The sequence below is a fragment of the Schistocerca nitens genome, chromosome 3 (assembly GCF_023898315.1).
Source record: "Schistocerca nitens isolate TAMUIC-IGC-003100 chromosome 3, iqSchNite1.1, whole genome shotgun sequence".
Classification (NCBI taxonomy): Eukaryota; Metazoa; Arthropoda; class Insecta; order Orthoptera; family Acrididae; genus Schistocerca; species Schistocerca nitens.
This window is the reverse complement of record NC_064616.1, coordinates 898,318,137-898,325,643: the sequence shown is the minus strand read 5'-3', so window position 1 is coordinate 898,325,643 and position 7,507 is coordinate 898,318,137. Positions and strand designations below refer to the sequence as shown.

Genomic DNA, 7,507 nt, shown 5'->3' with positions numbered 1-7,507 from the left:
TGGATAAGGAGGATGGGGGAGGAAGATATGATCAGAGAAAGGGGGGAACAGGAGATGAATAAATAGAGGGATTAGGAGAAGATGAAGAGAGAGAAAGGGTGAGGGGTAGGAAATACACAGTTGGAATAGGAAGGATGAGATAGACAGAGAAGTGGAGAGAGGAAGAAGTGGACACAGGAAGGTGGGAGGAGGTGAAGTGTACAATATAATGTGTTAAGTGCATATGTGGGTGAAGCTGTGGTGAAAAGGTTAGCATGGAATCCTGAACCACTGGATCAATTGTAACCAAATTTGATAGATAAACTACTTACTACATGTGAATCAGCACTGTTCCAATGAGAGCAGAGATAAGGACAAAAAAGGGTTTTCACACTTCACATGGAGGCTGCCCTCCACAATAGGCATGTTGTGCTGGTTTTATTGGCGTGCCTTGCAGGGGCTACATGAGCGGATGTACAAGGCTTTTCTTGAAGCTGTGCCTTCTAATACTTGCCATAGTGCCTGGAAACCCACATGAGCTGACACTAAATGGCACTGCATTACCAGTAGTCACAACACAGGGAACTGCTGGGACTTATGCTGTGCCATTTATTTAATTTCATTTCACATAAGTACGAGATGTCAACATGAGCATCACTGTAACGTGCTTTCACGACACCATGTTACGTCCTTGTGTCATTTCCATCACAGTAACTGGTCAGATTGTAGCACAAGCTGCAAATGTCAGTGCTATAGGGGATTTCGACCAACAGTGTTTCTTTCACCACGACAGACCATAGAGCTTACCATTTCATTTCTCATGCTGTCCACTGAAATGACACAAGAAATGTGAAACTAGTTATACTGCTTTTGGCTTATGGAACAAAAATAAAGTCCACCATATTCTATTTATGTGATTTTGCAGTGTTCAACAGTTTTCAGTTTTATTATGTTATCAATTCATCGTGTTATCAATTTTTGCTGTTTTCCAGATGAACATAAACAAAAATACTCTCAAAAATGCACGCTTTGAGACATAATTTGTAGGTGTCACATATCATGGAAAGGATCGGTAACCTTTTGGAAGTATTACTTGAAAGAAGATTATTGTTAATGAAGTAAAAGATCCACGCAGTGGACACCAAGTGAAAAAGCTACTCCTTATGTTTAAGATCTGGACTGCCATAAAAATGAGAAGGAACTGTTAATCAGAACTCAGGGAGACGTTGTAGTCTAATTCACAATCGATTTATTGATCTTAAGCATGACAAGACAACAAAATTATTAAAGAAACATCATACAAAAAAATTTTTATTTAACAAACGCCTTATTAACCTGGGATCTATGGTGGACAAAGTGATCTGCTGGGGATCGACACACGTCGCTAACCAGAACACTACTCGCTCTATCTCACTTCATACACGTGAATCCAGGTTATGGCATCAAACTACGCCACCACCAAGCATCTATATTCTACCATACAAAAAAAAAAAGGAAAAATATGGTTCGAAAGAACAGGGTGCCATCTGAAAATGTCTCCTCACCGTTCTCCAGAAAAAACGCGCTTTGTCGGCCCACCAACGCCGTGCTTTTACTGCAGTCGTTTAGGTCAGCACCCTGTTCCTTTGAAAGCAGGTAAAGCTTACCGTATTTCCTTCCCTAGAGCATGCAAACAAGACCATAAAATGCTGCCCACCATTTCATCATAATGTATGAAGTCAAATCGCAGTAGATCGTATTCCCTACACCGAATCAGAAGTGAGAGTGCCCTGCAATCTCTCACAACATCCCCGTATCTCTGAAATTTATTCATGGGGAGTGTCGCACTTTAAAAGGTTAGTGTGACACGGAACAGAATAAATTGTGACACTTAGAAGAGGCATTATCAAATAAATGAACATGAATCAATATTTCTACACCATAAATCCCAGCACAGGTCTATACCCTGTCTTAACCACATTCAACCAGGGGTCATCCATACTCTCTCTGCTGCATGCCCACAAAATTAAATGAAAAATAAAGTTTGATGAGTATACCATCGGGTCATTTTCTTGAAGACCCAGATTGAAATAACAATTATTAAACAGTTACAGGGCCATGCAGACATTTATCTACTCATTCATCCTCAAGTTGGGGTCAGAGAAGGTTATTCCCTAACTTGAATATAATATTGTGGTCTTGAGGATTCTCTGCCCTTGGAAAAATTACTGTCCCGGCCCAATTATACACATTGCCCCATTCATTCCTTGACAGAACGTTGATTACACACGCTCTCACATTCATCCAAAAAGAAACTATTACTAGGTTAAATTTTGAGAGTTATCTGTGCTTCTTATTTATCTAAAATGTGTAAATCTGTCCCTTAAATGTAAACATATAAGTATCAACACAACCTAACAACATATGAGTGTCATAAAACAAGTGAAACTTTACACCAAATGCCAAAATAATACAAGAGTCCATTAACAAAAATAAAACTTGATAGTAAAACATAGAGAAAACAGGGCCATGCAGACATTTATCTACTCATTCATCCTGAAGTTGGGGTCAGAGAAGGTTATTCCCTAACTTGAATATAATATTGTGGTCTTGAGGATTCTCTGCCCTTGGAAAAATTACTGTCCCGGCCCAATTATACACATTGCCACATTCATTCCTTGACAGAACGTTGATTACACACGCTTTCACATTCATCCAAAAAGAAACTATTACTAGGTTAAATTTTGAGAGTTATCTGTGCTTCTTATTTATCTAAAATGTGTAAATCTGTCCCTTAAATGTAAACATATAAGTATCAACACAACCTAACAACATATGAGTGTCATAAAACAAGTGAAACTTTACACCAAATGCCAAAATAATACAAGAGTCCATTAACAAAAATAAAACTTGATAGTAAAACATAGAGAAAACATGTAAATGTGTAAGATGGAAACAGTAAGGCACATATCAGACATGTAAAAAAAAAAAAAAGAAACATACATAAGGCAACAATCAGAACAAAGCTTCCTACCGCTCCCTTCTCAACGGTCTTTAGGGAGCCCAAAATAATTTTTATAAATTTGCAATTTTCACACGAAAACATCGCACTACACATGTCAGACAACAGGTTGGATGTGGCAGCTATGTGGGATGAGTTTGCCAAGGTGAGCTACAGCTTTTTTTCCTTGGCATGTACAGTACAGGCAGCCCCGCCGTGTAGCAGGAACTTGTCTCTGGCAGCAATCATTGGCGTCTCGTTTACTGACCGTCTTGGATGACGTGGTGGTCGGCAATGCGTGGCCGCTGTCGAAGACGTTCATGGGAAGACCCGTGCAGCATTTGGACACCAGGTTTGAAGTGAATCACCTCCCGCCGTCGCCGTCGAGCGTGTCTCCAGAAACGTAATACCTTCATTCAGCGGACCACAAGTGCATCCTGCCGGCTCCGGTCTCGGGCTTCCACTCACTGGGAGGGTCCCTCGGGACCTTGTAGTAGCACTGACAGTGAAAGTGCTCCATTGTCGCCCGCGCCAGGCCCCTGTTGACAGCTGGAGGCCCGAGGGGGCTCGCCCGCTTCGGACCCTTATTCACGCACCTGATGATGTCATGTCTACCAGCTGCCCGCCGGTCGAGCATGTCTCCAGACATGTAATACATTCATTCAGTAGACCTCAAGTGCGTCCTGCTGGCTCCGGTCTTGGGCTTCCACTCATTGGGAGGGTCCCTCGGGACCTTGTAGTAGCACCGGCAGTGAAAGTGCTCCGTTGTCGCCCGCGCCAGGCCTCTGTTGACTGCTGGAGGCCTTTTTCACGCCGCCGAAGATATATCTACCAGCTGCCTGCTGGTCGCTAAGTCGGCCACCGCCTCCAGCGTCTGCCATCCTCGCAGGACTGCCGTGTGGCCTTGACCGTCCAGCATGTGTGCCGGCCCTTCTGCCCAGTCCGCTTCAGCGGATGCCGCCGCTCAGCAGGTCAGCAACCTCTCCAAAATGCCTCACACATGCCCATCAACTCAGCCGCAAATAGTCTGCACAATCCTTCCAAGGAGATTCAGTGCCGTGGTTTTACAAATGTGTTTACAACATAAATACAATGAATTATAATGAAAGATTCCTCACAGAATAAAAGAATAAAAGGGTTGACAATGCCTAATATATAATCCTATTCTATTACATAAATAATTTGATATTATTACAGTGATAATTTTAAATGATTAAATTTCTTTGTAATCTTAAGTGGTGGTGAGGTGTTGTACTGTATGATAGTGTAGTGTTCATTTCTCATAACCTTTGATGCACAAAAAATACTAAGACGGCATACACTATGCATTCACTTCAGTCATACTCATTCCATCTAAGTCTACTACTTATTCATGCTATCCAATTACTGCTAAAGATATACGAATTAGTATACTCCCATTCTTGTGGACATTAAGGTGGCACTAACGCTGGTGTATGGCATGAATCTGGATGAGAACCGATGTACTGTATGATAGGGTAGTGTTAATTTCCCATAACCTTTCATGCACAAAAAATACTAAGTCGGCATACACTACGCATTCACTTCAGTCCTACTCATTCCATCTAAGTCTACTACTTATTCATGCTATCCAATTACAGCTAAAGATATACAAATTAGTATACTCCCGTTCTTGTGGACATTAAGGTGGCACTAACGCTGGTGTATGGCATGAATCTGGATGAGAACCGATGTCACCAATCTGCTCTTGTTCTTTCCCAAAAAAGTTGGTGCGAAATTCTCCTTTTTTTTCTTTTGCTGAAACTGACACAAATTTTTCTCAGGTTGGTGTTCAACATTTTCCGCTCCAGCTCCTGAAACAAAATAAAGCACAAGATATTAACGACAATTCACTACCAAGATACACATCTTCCGTTCTTCTCTTTCTCACAAATTGATCTGAGCCTCGCTCACTCTGCCTAAACATACCAATGTGACTTGCACATTCTGTGCTCACGCCACATAGTAAAAACTAACGCCCAAGATCAACCACTCAGGTGCTTGCGAACTTACTCGCAAAAGTCCACACGAATATCATTGCACAATAGTGCGGAAACCACATGCGAAAACCACAAGCGAAAAAAAAATCACAGTGAACCACAACTGCATTTGACGCGATAGCTCATCTGTGTAACCACACTCGAATAAAATATCCAATTCGCGAGAAACATCGCACCAAAGGCGCATCCACAGACAAAAAAACACCACAAATACATCGCGCCACTGGCGATAACAATAAACAGCCCACAGCAAAGACACATTGCACTGGGCACTAGTCACAAACCACAGCGAAACACACAAGAAAGTCTACACGCATTTAGCGTGGACATTACACGACCATCATCCAAAATACCTCCAAGAATCTCGCAAACTAATCTCAACGACGCCCCTCTCACACACAATACTACGAATTATATGCCGGATGGTTCAAGGGCATGTACTGTGATGCATACACAATGAACTGAAGAAATATGCTAGTAGCTGATCTTTAAGATGTTCCGAGAAGAATTCCATCCCCAATACTCGTGCTCTTTTTTGTACTCGAACATTGTTGTTGTGACACCTGATTCTGTCGTTCCGTGCAAATTGCAAAACTGCTAAGATAACATATTACTCACGCGAAATAGGACACAAATAAACAACGAAGTTTCCATCGTGAAATCGGCACACCTCTACTCTCAACAACTCTAACTGATTCAGCTCTTGGATGACCAACTGTACATCTATAAACCTGCTACATGTTACGAAGAAATACTTGTACAGTGAAATTTTGACAATGCGAACTCTTACATCTAGCAGTAATGGGAGACGTTTCTATGCTAATCACCATGGTGTATCACAAAAATATCTAAAGAAATTATTTTTATCTTTAAAATTATCATAACTAAACAAACTTATGCTACAATGCTTATGTTCGGCTATCCCCGAGCATTAAACTATCTGTGGCTTGTTCAGAATATGAAAATTGCCATCGTATGTCCCCCTTTCTATTTTCTTCTGTACTCATTCCTCCTGCTGTAACTGCTGCTGTCGTGACCGCCAGCTTTATTCAATAAAGGGTTTAATGCGCGATATGTGATGCACTCCTGCCGATCTTCCATATCTCAGGAACTCCAGCTCATACGCCTTCCCGTGCGCGACACGGCGTATCCGAAGCGGTCCGTTGTACACACTGAAGAACTTTTGGCACTGTCCCTTCTGTTTGTTTGAGAGCCTAAACGATTTGACGAGAACCTTCTGTCTAACGCGAAATTCACGGACCCGAGCCTTCTTATCTTCTCGTTCCTTCCTTCTCCTTCCAGCTTCCCAAATCCTTTCCAGCGTCATCCCGATTATCTCTCGGTGCGGAATCTGTTTCCGCCAGGGAAATTCCACTAGCTCCCGTACTTTCTCTGCTGGATTTCTGTTCTTCAATACAGTTATCGGTGCCACGAGAGTGGAACCATGTGGAAGTTCATTCACAACATTTTGGAAATCCCGCAACATCACGTCCCATGTGCTGTGCATCGATGACAGTAGATACGACACAGATTTCCCAGGTCTTTCATCCATCGTTCGGCGGGGTTCGAACTCGGGTGATGTCCCGATATCTAGATGGATGCCATCCTATATCTCTCCAGAGTGTCCTTCCATCGTTTTGACCTGTACTGAGCACCGTTATCTGTAATAATTTTGTCCACCCTGCCTACTTGCTCTAGGAAGTCTTTCGTTAACGCTTTGCAAACATTGACTGCCGTGGCTCGTCGTAACGGAGTAAATGTAGCAAACTTCGATGTTAATTCAACGACGACTACAATGTATCGGAAACCACGCCGAATGACCGGGAGCGGTCCCATTAAGTCCACGGCCGCCATGTGTCACAATTTGTTTGAAACGATTGGATGGAGGGGTGCCTTCATTGTCTGGCTGTCAGGTTTTGCCTTCTGACAGGTCTTGCATACTGACAGAACCTTCCTTATGTGTCTTTCCATATGTTTAAAATGACACAGGTCCTTCAATTTAAGGAAGCATTTCCGTGGTCCGAAGTGACAATAACTTAAGTGTGTGTACGAGATTAACTTATTGACTAGCTCGTCTGGTATACAAAGGCTCCATATCGTACTGGTTGCGTTGCGTCGATGGAACAAAATCCCCTTCCTTACCATGTAGAACATTCGTAATTCAACTTCCTGGCGGTCCTTCCAACGTTCTTTCAGCTGCTTCAGTTCCGGATCTTTATCCTGCTCTCTTCTTATATCACGTAATGATGCAGTCATGAAGTTCTCGAAAGCGACTCCTCGCAAATGGAATAGACTAAAGTGACTACCCTCCGCATCTTCTCCCTTTTCATCTGGTCTACCAATTGGTGAACGTGAAACTGCGTCCGCAATTACATTTGTTTTTCCCGGGACATATGTGATGCTGAAGTCAAATTGCTGTAGGAATAAAACCCACCATGTCAGCCTGTCGTGTCCCAATTTTGCCGACAGCAACGATTCCAACACTCTGTGGTCTGTAAAGCCATGGGTCTTGCGTCCAAGTAGGAAATAT

The 7,507-nt window shown here is 42.6% G+C and overlaps 1 long non-coding RNA gene across 2 annotated transcripts in view; it reads right to left on the bottom strand.

The window, feature by feature from the left end:
• Positions 1-1,205: 1,205 nt before the first annotated feature.
• LOC126248955 (uncharacterized) overlaps positions 1,206-7,507 on the bottom strand; it is a 233,181-nt gene continuing 226,879 nt past the window's right edge. For both annotated transcript variants that reach the window (XR_007545567.1, XR_007545566.1), the window contains one exon: positions 1,206-4,791. This is a non-coding gene — a long non-coding RNA (uncharacterized LOC126248955). The remainder of the gene's footprint in view (positions 4,792-7,507) is intronic.